Source organism: Panulirus ornatus, chromosome 26 (assembly GCF_036320965.1).
Source record: "Panulirus ornatus isolate Po-2019 chromosome 26, ASM3632096v1, whole genome shotgun sequence".
NCBI lineage: Eukaryota > Metazoa > Arthropoda > Malacostraca > Decapoda > Palinuridae > Panulirus > Panulirus ornatus.
In genome coordinates this window covers 2532295-2544113 of record NC_092249.1, presented here as the reverse complement: position 1 = coordinate 2544113, position 11819 = coordinate 2532295, and the positions used below count along the sequence as shown (strand labels likewise).

The 11819-nt window shown below is 43.0% G+C and overlaps 1 protein-coding gene across 1 annotated transcript in view; it reads left to right on the top strand.

Annotated features, from left to right (window-relative positions):
- LOC139757455 (multiple PDZ domain protein-like) overlaps positions 1-11819 on the top strand; it is a 963136-nt gene that overhangs the window by 150042 nt on the left and 801275 nt on the right. Inside the window, exon 3 of the mRNA XM_071677982.1 lies at positions 10726-10832. The gene's annotated coding sequence lies outside the window, so the exon portion shown is untranslated. The remainder of the gene's footprint in view (positions 1-10725; positions 10833-11819) is intronic.

Sequence of the window (11819 nt, the reverse complement as noted above, 5' to 3'; positions counted from 1 at the left end):
TGATGAAGATAATAATGGAAGGAAGTGACTAGGAGGATTATTAGACGCTGCTGACGATAACATTTTAGGCATGAGTGAAGGGAAGTGATCAGTGTAATGTAAAGGGATAGACTGCGTTGATAAGATAGAGATAAAAAGATGTTTAGATAAGAGTGATGAGTGTGATGTTCGTGGACGATAGTAGAGATAACAGTACGAATGAAGACAGATGAAGGACTTAACAATGCATAATCGTAATCCTGTTATTCATTCACGATTGATCCAACTCCTCTATCTAATGAATGAATCTTATTCATTTTCGTTTCGAGTTCTGTTTCGACTCTCAATCGTTGTTCATATCTCTGTTCCTCATTCACTTTGCCAACAATCTAAACAAAAGATTTACATATGCAGAACTAATTTTGTTCCTCGTGTTTAATTAAAACTCTTGAAAATCCAGCGCGTCTCCGCCTCATGTGTTGTGAGCCAAGGAAGGAATTCCTGTTTTCCGTTAACTTGGTACAATTTTCGACGCCATTTTTCGAAGCAGTCGTGAGCCGTCTTGTCTCCCCGGGGCAGAGACAGAGCTCGGGGTTCACTGATTCGAAGCAGTACGGAGCTCTGTGTTTCAATACAGCTTCGACCACGCGGGTAACGGAACTGTGCTCGGCAAGCGCTTGTCCGAAGCTGTTTCGAACCCTTCCTTCCTTCCTTCCTTTCACTCTGGACACAGACAGAGGCGCGGTACAGCTTCGAACCATCGTGTACTGAGGCTTCAGGCGCACTGCTGAGCTGGTTCTTCATGGGCCACGTCCACAGGGAGAGGTGTGTGTGTGTGTGTGTGTGTGCTCGTGTGAACGATCCTTAACCCCCCTGAAGCAAGGCCATCCTGATTCGTGGACGGAGCCTGACATTAACTGCCCGAATGACCCCTAGCAGTTAAGAGGTGTGAACCCCCAAACAACCATCCAGTTCTCGTGTGGACGAGGTGTTGACAACACTCCACCGTCAGACTTGGCAAGTACCAGTAGGGCAACCGCCATCCCGTTTTCTTGGGGGTTAGAGCTGCAGAAAACGTCTGGTGGGCAGGAGGTGTTCGTCTTCCCGTAGCCCCTAGTGAGAATTAAACGTGTGTTAAAGATATTATAAACGAGAGAGGCAAGGTAAGCGTGTGTTTAATTATATAAACGAGAGATAAGGTAAACTTGTGTTTAATGATATTATAAACGAGAGGCAAAGTAAACGTGTGTTTAATGATAAACGAGAGGCAAGGTAAGCGTGTGTTTAATTATATAAACGAGAGATAAGGGAAACGTGTGTGTTTAATGAAATTATAAGCGAGAGGCAAGGTAAACGTGTGTTTAATGAAATTATAAACGAGAGAGATAAGCTAAACGTATCCTTAAACTTGTGTTTGATGAACAACACAGTTGTCATACATCGTTCAAACTGACCAGATATGCATTACATTTATGATAATTTAAGAACGTTTGATAATTTGGTTGAGATATTGAATGAGTTGAATGGTCTATGGAAATCTGCTTCGCCGAAGTCATTTATTTATTTATTTATTTTTGAATTGTTAATGTTATTGTTAATGCTTAATTCAGACGTATGCCTCATAAATATATAAAATTATTATTTACCAGTATTGTTTATAGTAAAGGTTATTCACCACAACTTTGTGCCAGTGTTGTTATGTGATATAACGCCCTATTTTTTAGTATACGCATTAAGAATACCTTTCTCCTTGTCTTTTAAAAGGTGTTTAGTTATGTCGTTCGGTCGCACACACGTTCGTGACGCAAGGTCGGCCTTGTGTAAGGTCAATTCGACAGCTTAAGGAATCCAGCTTAAAAATAATTCCCCAGCTTCATGCCCCAGGTGTGGCGACCCCCCCCCACCCCCTTTCCCTCAGCTTGTTCGCTTGTGAAGATCCGCGAAAGCAGACAAGCTTAAGGTAAGGGGTGGAGGGGGAGGCGGGGAGATTACTGGGGAGAAAGATGACTGGGGAGGAACATGACTGGGGAGAAGATATGGTCAGAGGGGTGAGCGGCGGCTTGCTTGGGGGGATGGTGGTCGTCGACCAAATTACCGTATTGGCTGGTTAAGTAGTTAGGGCAATTAGTTGCCTAGTTTGCTTCCAGTAATCTCTCCTTCCTCCTCTTCGTCTTGTTTTGACCTGGTATTTTCGCTTCGGGGTCACGCAAAGACTTTGTGTGTCAAGTTAATGACATGGGTCAAGTGTGGGTGGTTGAATTAATGAGGTTTAAGTGCTTTAAAGTCCCTTGTTTAACTCAAAGGTAAATGGTATTTAGATGTTTCAAGATGGTTTAGCGTTCGTTTGATGGAGGGATTCTTGAAACAATCAAATTGCTAGTTTGTCAGAGGTTCGTATAGCTCTATATTCCCCCTTTTAGGCTCAGAGCACGATTGTCCATATTCAAAGCAGTTTCGGTTGAGGGAAGGACTCTAAATGCTTACTGCAAGGTCGTGTATATCATTTTAATTACCTCAATCACTCGATGGCGTGCAAGTAGTTTGCACCAGTGGTTAACGACTTGACGGCCCTAACGACCCTGGCAGTCGATAGACCTACAACCCAAAACATAGGATTAACCATACTCGTAATTAACCGTAATCGTAATTAACCATACTCGTAATTAACCATAATCGTAATGAAAAGAAATTAACCTCAATGGTCTTTTGACCCAGCGGCTACCACACTTAAACGCTGGTCGTCAGGTGTTCTTGTTATGTGTTTGGGATTGAAGAGAAGAGGAGAAGTGGGTGTGGTGGTGTGCCGGGGGGGGGGGGGGGGGGTTCAGTTGGGTATCACTCGTGTGTGTGTGTGTGTGTCCCAAACAAAAGCAAACAAAAAAAAAGGCAGGAGAGACTCTCTCTCTCTCTCTCTCTCTCTCTCTCTCTCTCTCTCTCTCTCTCTCTCTCTCTCTCTCTCTCTGTGACGGATCCTACGCTGATAATTATTGAACTTTTCTCGCCCAAGATATCCGGTTATCGATATCCGATAACCGGATGGCTGAATTTTAAAACAGTTGCTCATATTTTTTTTATTTTTTTCTTTTCTTTTTGGGAGGATCCTCTCTCTCTCTCTCTCTCTCTCTCTCTCTCTCTCTCTCTCTCTCTCTCTCTCTCTCTCTCTCTCTCGACCCAACCCCATCCCTAACCCACCCCAGTGGACCTTGTTTCCCGGTGCAGAGAGAGAGAGAGAGAGAGAGAGAGAGAGAGAGAGAGAGAGAGAGAGAGAGAGAGAGAGAGAGTCTCTATTGCCATCATAGCTTCGAGAACAGTAGTGCAAAGGAACGCGTTTAGTATATGACCTGTTGTGGCTCTTTCTATCTCGTTAAACACCAATTTATCAGTTTGTTTTAACTCTGATTTGTGTCTGCGAATTTAACGAATGGGTTAACGTAAATTGATGTATAGAATCTTTGTGTATTTCTGTTATCTGTCTGTGTATAGATGAATTTGTTGACATAGATCAAGTTCTGTAATTTATGTATTTTCTATGACATGTCTGTGAATAGATGAATGTGTTCATATAATGTTACGTTCATAGATATGATTTAAGATTCACTATTGCGTGTAGTTTATATAGGGATTATGGACTCTAAGAACATATGTGGCTGGAATACATCCCTCTTGTCCCTAGTTTCCAGTTTGTGATAATTGTTTATCTCTGGAACGCAAACTGGAAATGAGATCTGGTAATGATAGCTGAAGCTAGGGAGTCGTTTGTTAGGAACTGGAAGAAAATTGTTAATTTTCTGAGCTGAAAGCGAAGAAAACTGGAATGCGGAGCGCAAAAGAAAACGGACCTGTGCGTTGGGGTTGTGGAATTCTAGATGTAGGGAGAACTGAAGAGTGGAAAGCTAGAGAAAACGGAGTGTAGATTATGATGTGGAGAGACGCTAGGGATGGAGGGAGCGTCAGAGAAAACGGGGTGTTGTGTGTTCACTTCCACCTTCCGCCGGGGGGGGGGGGGGGGCTGGCTGGTCCCGCCCTCCCTCCCAGAGAGATTACATGGATACAGCGTCACATTAGACCCCGTAAAGGAGAACCACAGATCCATAAGCTCATGGCTGTACCGGGATTACATTCGCCAAGGGCGATTACCTTACTGGGGATTAACGAGAGATGTTGGGTGTTCTTCGTGCGTTTATGGGTTTAACGGGATTACCTTTTGCCTTGGCGATTACTTTACCGGGGATTAACGATATAGGTGATGGGGATTTCCCTGTGCTTTCGAAGGTATTAAGGGATTACCTTGAAAATGGAGATTACCTCACTGAGGATTAAGAGTGAATGATTAAGTTTGTTTAGCTCGTTTAAATGATCTAACAGGATTATTCCTCATTGTTGATGACTTGGGATTAACTGTAGGTGGTGGACATTGATCAGTGTTTGTGTGTGTGTTCACAGCTACACCGGGATTACTCAAAGATAATCACTTTACTAGTCATTAACTGCAGATGTTGGGGGATTACCGGGTGGTTAAGGGGCTGATGTGTCTGCCTGTAATGATGCTTGGTTGTTGAGATTAAAGCTTTGGAGAACTAGATGAATGACGCCAGTAAATCCCTAATAGGATTAGGCAGGGGTCGGGTAGGGAGGGAAAGAAGGTGGTGAAAAGGCAGTAGGGGATTTGTGCCTGGTAAAGGGTGGAAGGGTAAGGAAAGGGGTAATTTAAGGGTTTAAGGGGGAGTTTTAAGGGAAGGGTGATGGGATTTTAGGGAATTGGTAAATGAGTCATGATTAGATCACTTTAGGGACAACTGGTGATTATTAAGATACGTAAATTCAGAAACTGTTAAACGTACATTCAAAGGATTTGTTTGTTTGTTAGATTGTAGATTGTTTGTGCCCAGCCTACAGTCGTCATGTGATTAGGTGATTAATACATCATTGGTGTATCTTGTGTTAAGTGTGGGGGGTCTTCTACCCTCACAGCTGGGGTCTGGGACCTTACCTTACCTTACGTGTACCTTACGATGGTTTGGGAGGTCTTCTACCTCCACAGCTGGGGTCTGCGACCTTACCTTACCTTACGTCTACCTTACGATGGTTTGGGAGGTCTTCTACTCCCACAGCTGGGGTCTGGGACCTTACCTTACCCTACGTATATCTTACGATGGTTTGGGAGGTCTTCTACCCCCACAGCTGGGGTCTTGTACCACTCAGTCTTGTTGCTTGTCTGTTCAGCCAGGCTGTGTGAGGCTGCAATCCGTAGGCCCACATAGCCACATCCTGACTGGTGTGGTACACTCGCTTGAGTCATATGCAAAAACCTTCTTTATAAAACCCTCCACAGAGCAGCCCACGATGTTGGTGTTTCAGTCAGTCCACTTAGTGTGTGTGTGTGTGTGTGTGTGTGTGTGTGTGTGTGTGTGTGTGTGTGTGTGTAGAGCGCCGAGTGTTCACGCAATGTTCTCCAATGTTATGTATAACACCCTTTTGGTGTTCACTTTCACTCAGTCATATTACATGTCGCACCTTTTTGGGACGTTGCTTTTACACAGTGTTCCATGCCCTTCGTGGTGCTAGAAGGGAAATGATTTCGAGTGTCTGGTTGTGTTCTGGTTGAATTACATGACTCTTTCCTCATGAGTTCTTTCCACTCTCCCCTCCGCCTCAACTCTCACCTCTCCCTGGCCACACCCTCCTCTCTCTCTCTCTCTCTCTCTCTCTCTCTCTCTCTCTCTCTCTCTCTCTCTCTCTCTCTCTCTCTCTCTCTCTATCACTTCACCTCACTCACAGATCTATCTCACATTAACCCTACCTCTCCTTCTCAATTCTCTTAATGCCTTCACTTACTCTCCCTCTCTCTCTGTGTCTCTCTTCTCTCTTCCCGCCTCTCCCTCACTCTCACTCCGAGCTCTCCCTTATCCTCAACCATGCCCTCTGCTTTGCCTCTTCTTTTTACTGCAATTCTTGACTGTTAACGTAGTAAATATGTAAATACAGTAATAGGATTAGGAGCAGACGAGGCGCGCTTTCGAGGGTATGGTGTAAGCATGGCCCTTCAGGGCTAGAGAGATATTATGTGGTGTATGAGAGACTAGAGACTCTGTGGTGGAGACTTAGTGGAGCTACGGGTTACAGAGAGATGTACTGAGACGTTTGTGAGGATTTGTGTGTAGCAGAGAGAGACGTGTGTGTGTTTGTGTGTGTGTGTGTGTGTGGATTGTAGAGATGTGTTGAGACGTGCACGGGTCTGAGAGATATCTTGAGACAAAGTTTGTGCATTACGGAGATGCATAGAGATACTTATGTGCGGATGAGCGAGCTGCGTAGAGAGACGTGTACGGAAAAGGGAAATGTATTGTGAGAGGGTTGTAGATGCGTAGAGACAGGTGCGCGTGGATTAGGGGGAGACATATAGAGACGAGTGAACAGGTTAGTGAGCTACATGTGTCAGAGAGATGTTCACAGATGACTGGAGAAGAGATAGTGTATCGTTAGAGACTTATTTTGTGATTCATTCCGGGTATAGGAACGGATATTGTTGCATCTATTGAGAATGTTATAGTTAGTGTTGTGATTTAGGGATGGTACGTTGGAGCACTTGTATAGTGCATCGTTAACGGACCCATGAATTGGTAGTTGTGACGTAGATGTAGTGAATTTGTGACGTAGATATAGTGAATTCGTGGGGGTATATATAGTGATTAGTATGGTGCAGACGTGGTTTAGGGATGGGGGTCGTGGCATGTAATGGTCGTTGCGATGGTGATTTAAGACCCGTGTGGTGACGAATGGTGATTTCATCCCTGTATGGTGATGTGTAGATAGTGACTGTTCTGGTATAGTGTGCACGGATGGGGGTTGCGTACCAGTGATTACGATGACGTATGTATAGTGAGGGTGTTGTGGGTGGGTGAAGGGAGGAGGAGGGGATTGCTTCCTCCCCACCTCCTCCTCCTCCTCCTCCTCTCGTCCGTCCTTCTTCCTCCCTCCCTGCCTGCCAGCTGGTCTCCCTCACCACCACCACCTCCGCTACCCTCGCCAACACCACAAGTCCCAGCTTAAAGGGGATGTGTCCCTCACCTTCTTCAGCAGCTCCGTGGCATATGTTTTTGTTGCTGTTGTGTTCCCTTCCGATGCCTCAGCCTCCTCCCACCGCCGCCGCTTTTGCTGTCACGTTTTTCTGCTTCTCTGTCGCTGGTTTTTTGCTGTGGGGTTGTCCACTGCTGTGGTCGATATGGGCCCCCCCACACAGCCTTTGGTCTATGTGGGTGATGACAGTGTCCCTGTACGTGCTTGTGGTGTGGGTGTTGGAGTGAGTGTGCTGCGTGCGTGTGTGTGTGTTACATGGCAGCGGGTGTTGGCGTCCCCTTGGGCGTTTGCGACCGTGTAGATGTATGTAGTGAGGGAAGGTGTTTTCTTCTCTACTTCAGCACCAGCTGTTTGATGTGTGTTGTTTTTGCTTTGCTGTTTCCAGCTCTGCTGTGTGTGTGTGTGTGTGTGTGTGTGTGTTGTGTGTGTGTGTGTGTGAGGCCTCGAACGTGGCTGTCTATAGTGAAACATTCCATCTCCCACGCCTGAGATGGGTTGGGGGGTGACTGAGCCTACGAGAAGGACGATTTGATAACTCCCTCAGTTCGACGACGTAACCTTTTAAATACAAGAGATTCGAACCTCTTCCTTACGGCGATCTAACCCTTTGAAGACGATAATTTAACCCGTTGAGGACGACGATGAAGACGATAATTTAACCCGTTGAGGACGACGATGAAGACGATAATTTAACCCGTCGAGGACGACGATGAAGACGATGATTTAATCACTCCTGGAGAACGACTCAACCCCATGAATACAACGACTTGAACCTCCTTTGAGCACAACAGCTTAACTTCTTGAGTAGAAGGATTAAATACCCTGTGTGCAACGACCTGACCCTTCAGCACTACGACTTATGAGTACGACTTGACACTTGAAAAGTACGACCATTGTCATTTGACTCTGGGAGTTAAGTCTTCAAAGGGTTAAGAAGTCGTACTTAAAGGGTTAAGTTGTCGTACTTAATGGGTTAAGTAGTCGTACTTAACGGGTTAAGTCGTACTTAAGGGGTTAGGTCGTTGTTCTCAAAAGGTTAAATTGTCGTTCCTCTGAGGTTAGAAAATGGAATGAGGTGCGTGTTGGTTGCTGTTCACTAATTAACGGGTTAATTTTTCTATGACGCGATGATTAACATTGTTATTATTGTCATGTTTCTCTGGGAGATGAACAGCGATAAAGAAATCATCTCGATTGACTTTTAAACTAAGGAAGGTCAGTGAAGAACCCTCACGCTGAGCCATATTTTCTTACCGATTATGAAAAATGAGGATTTTTGATTATTTGCTTTATGCCAATGTTTGAGCAGAGATTTTAAAGAAAACTCGAACCCCCACAGCTGGGGTCTGGGACCTTATCTTACCTTACGTATACCTTACGATGGTTTGGGAAGTGGTCTTCTACCCCCACAGCTGGGGTGTGGGACCAAGCCTCTGTGTTTATTATGTGCTCAGTTAGGCTAAATAATTCATGAATTATTTGAGGTCGCTTTTTACTCCGAGAAAACTTCCACGATTCTTGGCCTTGACTTTTCACCTCTGACCTCAGGTTAAAAAGTAAGGTAACCTCATAAGATTCTCCGTGTGTGTAACCTGATTTAGGGCGACGGGATATGAAAGGTAATTGGCGGAGGGATGAAAGTGGATGACATTAATATAACCTCTTATATCTGACGTGGAATGGAACTAAAGTAATCGCCTTTTCTCTTACCCACATCGTTAATACCATTAAAAGACCCCGGTGGACACGAGAGCCAGAGTTTCGATCGGTGTAAAGAAGAATATGAAGTGTGGCGTGGCGCGGGGTGTTCACTGCCGCTGGTGAGGTAGTGAGGTGTTGGATGATGATGCTGTAATGTTCATGCTGTTTGCTGATGATGCTGTTTCGCTTATGCTTTCTGTTCTACTGCTTAAATACCTGCAAGGTTACCTTACCAGCGGCCCGGTTTTTTAAGGGAAAGAGACCTTTAAAAGCCTTTTTATGGTATGTGTGTGTGTGTGTGTGTGTGTGTGTGTGTGTGTGTGTGTGTGATTCTCCATCTTTCTTTCCTACTTTGTGTTTACTATGTTCATGAATATTTTTGCTTAGCATCACAGTCGGGGATTTTACCAAAGTATTCGGTAACTACCTATCAAAGAAAGTATTCAGTAACTACCCATCAGAGTATTCAGTAACTAACTACCAAAGTATTCAGTTACAACCTGCTAGTGTATTCAGTTACTGCCTATCAAAGTACTCAGTAACTACATCCCAAAGTATTCAGTAACTACCTCCCAAAGTATTCAGTAACTACCTATCAAAGTATTCAGTAACTACATACCAAAGTATTCAGTAACTACCTACCAAAATATTCAATTATTACCTACCAAAGTATTCAGTAACTATCTACCAAAGTATTCGGTAACTATCTACCAAAGTATTCAGTAACTTAACTACCAGGGTCTGTCGCCTTATTCACACACTAACAAAAGTTGCCACAAAGTTTCTCTCTCTCGTGTGTGCCGAGGCTTCGATGTCTTACACCAAGAGACGAATTCTGATTGAGCGCCTCACTGAAATGCTCCTTACGGGCGGATTAGAGCTGGCTCTCTCTCTCTCTCTCTCTCTCTCTCTCTCTCTCTCTCTCTCTCTCTCTCTCTCTCTCTCTCTCTCTCTCTCTATCTATCTATCTATGTATATATCTATATATCTGTTTATCTATCTGTCTATCTATCTCTCCTTGAGGTGGTGTGAAGTTGGAGAGAGAGAGAGAGAGAGAGAGAGAGAGAGAGAGAGAGAGAGAGAGAGAGAGAGAGAGAGAGTTACCGGGCTCCTCCTTCCTGCAGGAGATTACACCTCTGGCGAGGCTGTATCATTGGGTACACAGCCTTACCAAAGACCTTCTGATTCGAAGGGATTCTCGTTTCCCTGCTACTGAAAGTAGCGCAGCCTAGGGATGCAGGAGCCTTCAGAAAGGTCCTTGGTAAAAATTTGGTCCTGGAGTGTTGATAAATATGTAAATAGTATTTATATGATAAATATGTATTAGATAACCGGGTAAAAAGTAAATATTCATTCTTTTCTTGACGATATTCATCGTGTACGATGTGTGGAATATCCAAATATTTTTTTCTATATTTCGCTGGTCTAGATTCGTTGTGTTGCGTTATGGTGAAGTATGAAGTTTTTAACGCGTGTCCTCTCCATTTATTATCATTTATTTTGACCATTTATATATATATATATATATATATATATATATATATATATATATATATATATATATATATATATACACATATATATGCCTTTGTTTATGATAGTCTCTGCTCTTTTTATCTTTTCCTTTCCTTTTTTCTCTGTAGTTATTTCATAGAAATTCAAATGACTGTATTCTCCCACATTTTAGTCATTTCTTCAATCTTTTTTTCCGTGTTCGTTCATATTCTATTTACTCTGAGTAATTTCCCACTTTTCTTCATTTGATTTACGATTTGGTCGAGTGTTTTCCTGTTTTCTATATTCCTTATACCTTGTGATTCAGTGTTATCCCGTTTTCTTCCATAGTGCATGTCCTCCTTGGCTGTTTCCCCTTCTTTCATGTCACATAACCTTTCTTGATAGCCTCCCGTTTTCCCTTCCTATTTTATTTACCCTTGTGACTGACCGTTTTCTTTCTTTGCGTTTCAGAGATGGGCGACTGGAGGAAGGCGACCAGATACTGGCCATTGATGGTCAGGTGTTGGACTCCTTCATCTCCCACCAGCAAGCTATAGGCATACTGCAGAAGGCCACGCGTGAGTAACCAACCTCATTCCATTTTCTATATTTTTTTTTCTATTTTTCAAACCCCCGCTCTCCTACTAGAAGAAGGGTGGTGTTTTTGCATTGTTAATCCTTAATAGTTGTTATACTTACCTGTGTGTAATATATATATATATATATATATATATATATATATATATATATATATATATATATATATATATATATATATATATAACTTTAGAAGCTCCAGTTATGGGCAAAAATTTACATTAAGTCTGGGTCTTGATTGAAATAGAGAGAGGATTTTGAAAGGGAAAAACAATAGACAAGGGAAAGTATCTATGAAATTTGGAGGAAGTAAAAAAAGAAAAGGATGTATACATGTATGTATATATATGTTTATATGGATGTAAACATGTATGTATATATATATATATATATATATATATATATAAATATATGTTTATATGGATGTGAGTCTTTCCTCGTCTGTTCCTGGCGTTATCGTGTTTGTAATATGTACTTAAAGTCATGATACTTCCGTGTTATGATACTGACCTGTGTTAGGTTCACTACTGTTGGCTATGATAGTCATTTCCCTTCGTAAATGGACAACCCTATTAGGCTTGTTAGGCCTGTCAGTAAAGGGCCAGCCATGACCCCAGACAGGGCCATCCCTGGGTTAACTAGAAGCAGGTCATTACGATCACACACGGATATATCATTGAAGATGACGTCAGAGTCGTTATGTTGGCCAGGTGGTGGTTCTACATCATTAGGAGATACAACCGATATACTGGAGAGCCTTCGTGAATCATTCAGGTTTACACCTTAATTACATGGGTGAGCATTTGCATAATTAGAGAATGAATGTTAAGTGATGAAGAGCAGTAGTAATTCGGTAGTTGAGTGTCGTATTGCGAAGGGAAACGTTGGTTCTGCGTTGTTAAGAGGTTGTTTAGTCCTTACGACGTCTTGCGCCTTTATTTTTAAGGGTTGTTTAGTCGTTACCCCTT